The sequence below is a fragment of the Lepisosteus oculatus genome, chromosome 8 (genome assembly GCF_040954835.1).
Source record: "Lepisosteus oculatus isolate fLepOcu1 chromosome 8, fLepOcu1.hap2, whole genome shotgun sequence".
NCBI lineage: Eukaryota > Metazoa > Chordata > Actinopteri > Semionotiformes > Lepisosteidae > Lepisosteus > Lepisosteus oculatus.
Window position 1 is genome coordinate 42,131,105 of NC_090703.1, and position 6,000 is coordinate 42,137,104.

At 33.5% G+C, this 6,000-nt stretch overlaps 1 protein-coding gene across 1 annotated transcript in view; it reads right to left on the reverse strand.

The window, feature by feature from the left end:
* Positions 1 to 4,656, reverse strand: part of tenm1 (teneurin transmembrane protein 1) — a 342,106-nt gene extending 337,450 nt beyond the window's left edge. Inside the window, exon 1 of the mRNA XM_015351452.2 lies at positions 4,585 to 4,656. The gene's annotated coding sequence lies outside the window, so the exon portion shown is untranslated. The remainder of the gene's footprint in view (positions 1 to 4,584) is intronic.
* Between the last annotated feature and the right edge of the window lie 1,344 nt (positions 4,657 to 6,000).

The following is a 6,000-nucleotide window of genomic DNA, read 5'->3' on the forward strand; positions in this document are numbered from 1 at the left end:
CTAATGTAGAGTTCTGTTACTGTGTTTGTCTAGACTTGCTGCTAGCATTACATAGAAAGTGACTACTATTATAATTACTGTTCCTGTAAAAATTGTTTAATGTTTTGGTAAATATTCCCATTGTTCTATTGTGTCAATACAGCTGGTCAATATGCTTCTCATTTATCTATGTAGACCTATAAAATCAAAATTACATTACTCATTACAACAAAAAATCTAGACTAAAAATAAAAATATTGCAAATATGTTCTTAATAAACACTAAGAAGTAAAAACTAGAAAGTCCTTTACTGTATACTGTAACGGATGTATTAAAAGTAGACTACAGTAGTAGACTGCCTTAAAAATCTTACAAAATAAGAAACTGTCATGCACAGCACATAGGCATGTTTTTTTACACAGATATTTCTGCTCCAGAAATTTAACTATTAAAATCTCTTTCAATTTAGTATTCATGTATATAGTTTATAAAGATAAGACATATTATCTTGGGATTACACAAATCTGCAGAGGAATAAAACACGAAGTAAAAAGTGCATCAAACTGTTAAGCATATCCAGTTCTAAAGAATATTTTGATCAAACAGCCAATGACAGGGCAATGAGTCCTTTGCACACCGAAGAAACAGAAAGATAGATTCAGCATCACTAGGTGACAAAGTTTGGACATAACACATTCTATTGTTGAGAATTAATTTAATCAGAATCTCAAGAAGAAAGAATGGCCTGTCAAATCAAGGCTTGAGATACGTAGTAGTAATTTCCACTCAAAATGTACTTCCAAAGAGGCGAATAATAGAAGAATAGCTCTCCAAAGTATGTCTGCAAATGCACTGAATAAATGAGAACCTCTTGATCACAGCAGGGAGGATCTTTAGTAAAAGTAACACATTTTTGTGCTCATTAAAATGAGCATTTTTCTTCACTAATGCATACCCTTTCAAACAGCATTACCATGGCACCATTGAAGTATTTCAACGAAATATTATAATATTACAGGACTGACTTTATCCAGGTAAAATGAAATTTCACTGTGCTTGCCTAGCTCTCTTTGGTAATGGCCCTCTTCAAATAAGGATGTCTACCTTCCTCTTCACCATTTCCCCATCTTATTTTAACTTGCCTCCCAATGGGGAGATTAAACCACTGTTTATCTGCCCTCCTCTGAAATATCATGGTTATATTTTTCTTTGGCTTTTATATTGACACTAAAATTCTCTGTTTCAAGAAAGGAGAAGAAAACACAATATTGGGTAATCTGTGAGGACTCCTCAGTCTAATAGTGCTCTTTGTTATTCAAATTTGGCAAGAACTGTTGAAATCAGCACATTTATACAGGAAGATGTTTCTGCTATAGTAAATCCTTTACTGTATCTTTAGCTCAAAAACGTAGTATAAATTCTGTGGTATTGTGTTTTGGGATTTTTTAACAAAGATTAGCTGATGCAGACCGTATAGTATTTTTTGTTAATAAATTAAAACACCTGTAGTTCTTAACAATTAAAAATAAAACAAGAATTATGCCAGCTGTAAGGACTTTTGCTTTTGATTTAAATTTAATTTACCACATTTAATGGTACTCTGTATGAATCCACATTTCATTTGCCACTTCCTTTTACATTTCCCCTTTACCTCTGAAAAGTAATAAACCATTAAAATGTCTTTTCAACTGATTAAATCTGGAAAAAGACGTATGTCTGTAAGTCGTAACTACAAAACACAATTTATCCTTCTGGATATATGGTTCAACAAACAATTCCATTACTTATTTTTATTTATGTTGTTTGTGTATCATTTTAAAAATAGAATTAAACATTTTATTTCTAACATACTGTAACAAGCTAATGTTATCATGCCACAGGATTTGTATTACTAATTTCTTTAAGTCTGGCATAGCAAAACTATGTTAGATTTGCAATGTTGTGCCAGATGACAATATATTATCATATATACAGCATACAGTATATATTAACCCACTGCACAGGTGAATGGTGTGTAGTATCAGGTTTATTGTGTGTTTTTTGAGTCATGATTTTTTTTTTCAATTTAACATTAACTAGAGTGTTGTGTCATTATCAAGTATTAGGAAATCCATATTATGTAAAGTATTACACGGAAGAGGAAATTGCAAGCTGTAGAAATCTCTAATTAGGTTCCTGTCCAAGACTTTATAGCCTCTTGGAGATATGCCTGACACTTAAATTAAGTATGTCAGATTTCTCTTGCTTCCATTACACAGTCTCAGTATTCTTTTTCTGCACTGTTGGTGAGTGTATGACATAAGGAACTGCACAAGTTTTGAACATACAGTATTTTAGTTACAAATTCAAATCATTGCACTTGCTACTTTAGATTTCAATTCATTTGACTAAATTTTAGGCCTATCTTATAATAATGTATCTGTAATGACACTGCATTTATTTTGAAATCACTTAAATATGTATTAAAGGTGTTTAAAAAAGAAATAGAAAAATGTTCACGATGTCAGAGCCTGCTTTTACAAGTATGAATTCAGGGACAGAACTGCTTGTTTTCTTCACAACAAACCCTTTTGTATTGAAACCAACCATTAAATTGGTATTTAATAATCTCAAGGAAAGAAGCAATATCCCCTTAGATTTCAAAGCAAACAGAGCCAACTGTTATTTTTCTGGGTGTTGTGGTAATTCATGGTGTGGTCCTCAACATCTTCAAAAATAATTTTAAAAGCTTTGATGTATCAATAAAACCACAAGGAATCTATTGCTGCATAATTGGTGGTGGATTTCAAATTGTTTGTTGATAACTTAATGTATGTTATTCATATTGTGCTACTTCTCTCAAAGTTAGATGAATATATTGTGTATTGCCTTCCTACAAAATCATAATCCATGATTTAATTAAGAAACTCTCTATCTCTTTCTAGCGTTAATCCCAGCAGGGTCTCTTTCTAGGGTCTGCTTGTCAGTACACCAGTCTCCATTTGGTGGTTTGAACCAAATCTTTGAGCTGACGTTGCCATTTACTGCGACCGAGAAATACTCTATCTGGTGTGTTGCTCCGCCTGCCATCGGAGTGGGAGTGCCCCAGTATAGTATCCCCATCACTATACTGGGGCATTTGGACCCACATGGACTGCAGGGTGAGCGCGCCCTGCTGGCCCCACTAACACCTCTTCCAGCAGCAACCTTAGTTTTTCCCAGGAGGTCTCACATCCAGGTACTGACCAGGCTCACGCCTGCTTAGCTTCAGGGGGTTGCCAATTGTAAGTTGCAGGGTGTTATGGCTGCTGGATTTAATAAAGAAACTGATCTTCATTAACCCTTTGGTGGAATTCTATGGGTTTATTGAAGAAATAATTATAATTTCAGGAGGAATAATAACACCCAAGAATTAAATGTATAAAAAATGCTTATTAGTCATCATAAGATTTTTCTTAACCTTGGTGGGCTGAGGGTCAACGTCCTTGCTATAAGATAATGGGACTAGGACTGCCATAGAGACCCCTAAAAGATAGCTGCCGACGGTGAAGATGGTATGGAGGAGGGATACAAAAGATTAATGTGATAAAGAAAAATATTTACATACAGTATTTATAGTTTTTTACATTTATGATATGATGTCAGGAATAATACTTATTTACGAATAGATTAGGCAGCTGAGGGAAGAGTGAATTTGGCTGCTGTCATCTCTCCTGAACGTTCATTGTAAAATTCATAATATTTTAAAAATCACAATAAGGAAAAGATGTTTGCTTTAGTTACACCTCTTCTGTGCTGTGAGCTGGAATGCTTTCCAAAGGGCTACTAATAAACCAAGGATGCATTAAAGTGCTGTAATAAAACAATCATAGAATACTTTTTTACTTTCTTCACCTACTGTAGCAGAAATGTGTCACCTTTATTCTATTAAAAACAATTGCAATTGTTAGATTTTAGCAATATCTCTGTGAAGTTTCCATTTACAAACCTTAAGGTTATACTTGGGAAAGGGGGGTTCAAGATTTTATTGCAGCCATCGATAAAAGAAGATAAGCTAAGTTTCTGCTTTAGATGATTATACTGGAGATGCTCCTAAGACATATTGGTTGCATACTGTATAAGTGTGTGGCATTGAAGTAAAATGAATGCACTTAATTTAAAATGTCATGCCTTTATGTTTGATTTCTCTCTTACTTTCAAGCTTTCAAGATTCTTCTTGTTCAAAAAGCTGTTATGTATCGAGCATTTTCACGTGCCCAGAAATACACATATATACAGTTTGTATTATGATTACAGAAAGTATATTATATCATTACTTTATATTTACTATTATATAATATTATTCGTATATTATTAAAGAAAGAAACAATACAATTTTTTTCTTTCTCAAAATCTATTGGATGACCAATCCAAATATTTTGGAACTATCTGCCCCAAGAAACAGGAAAATTAAATTTTAGATCACAAAATGTTTCATTGTTTTCACGTGGGAATTATTTTAACATAATGGGATCTTGAAATAGGCTGGTGTTTGTAAGGATGTCAAACAAATTCTGTTGTAAGGTGCAAAACTAGCATTATTTACAGTTCAGAGAAAAACACCAAACTCAAAAAATGGAAACCTACTGTATCTGTTCTTCTGAGCTTCTTACCGCACTTCTTCAGTTTCCTCTCTGTAAACAACTAGGCAGGCTGCTCTCCCAGACTCCTACAAATTAAACACACTTTTCTAAGAACCCACACTTCTGAGCATACAGTATCAACACATCTGTCAGCTGCTCACATCTCATAATAGAGCACATAATAGAGGCTCTGAAGGTTCCCCAGTTCATCAATGGCCTATCCGATAGCCTTCCTGGTTTTAAATGTCACCCAACCAATTGTCTTCTTCCAAATTATAGCTTTATGGAAAATGTAGTTCACTTTTTTTAGGTGCCTTTTTGTCTCCACCTACTGCCCAGATTACAACTCGAAAAGCATGCCCTTCATAGCAAATGATAATGTAACACTGCTGTGTTTACAATATGGAAATACAGACGGTACTGTAATCGTTGTTTTGAAAAGACGTGAGTATAAGGGGACAAAACAGAAAAGCACTGAAATGTTAATTCCATATACTCTACATTCATCTATAGAGATGGGTGTTGGTTTTCCAAAATGGAAGCTTGTGTTTTGCTAATCTTGAAATTCTCTTCCAAAAACTAAAAATATACTTTATTATATATCCCCTTTAAAATTTCCCTTCGCATTTTTTAGTACGTAGATAAAACAGAAAAATCCTTATTTTGAAACACTTTTAGTGTTTCAGTGAAAGTAAAACCCATCTTCATTTTTGATATGTTTTAAATTACTAAAGCTTGAAATGTCACATGGCATATTCATGAATGCAGAATTTGAATGTTATTGCCACAGACCTAAATTCTTCTCCAGACCACTTATTGATCAGTACAAAGCAGAAGAGAGCCTTCACATTAGCATAATGATCCCAGTGCCCACAGCGCATATTACAAGATGATAATATGTGCAATGAATCCAAAATACCTTGGGCTCTGAACCTGAATAGAATAGAAATGTGACTTCTTGCTGAAAGTGTATATATACACAACACATTTAAATATCCTCATGGATGAATGGCCAGATACTTTGATTAGAATGGGCAAATTAATTCAAAGCAATTGGACTCCCTAATGTTGAAATGTCTCAAAATCTGATTCAAAGATCACCCACCGGTGAAATGTGATTTTAAAACTGAACAACCCTTTGATATTCATAGAAGTTTAGATGTGGCCATTTTCCTGCAAGTAATTTCCTACAGATTTTAAAATATTTGCATTGTTACAGGGTTTTTCCCTAATTAAATATTAGAATAGCAGTGCATTTATTGTGCAGTAGCATTGCTTTACATTATATTACATGTATCAATTAGGGATAAACAGTGCTTTATTGACATTTTTATCATGGAAACATCCAGGACAATAACAAAATACTACAATAAAATGATGAAATACTGTTAAAATAGATATTATATAATGATGTACAAAA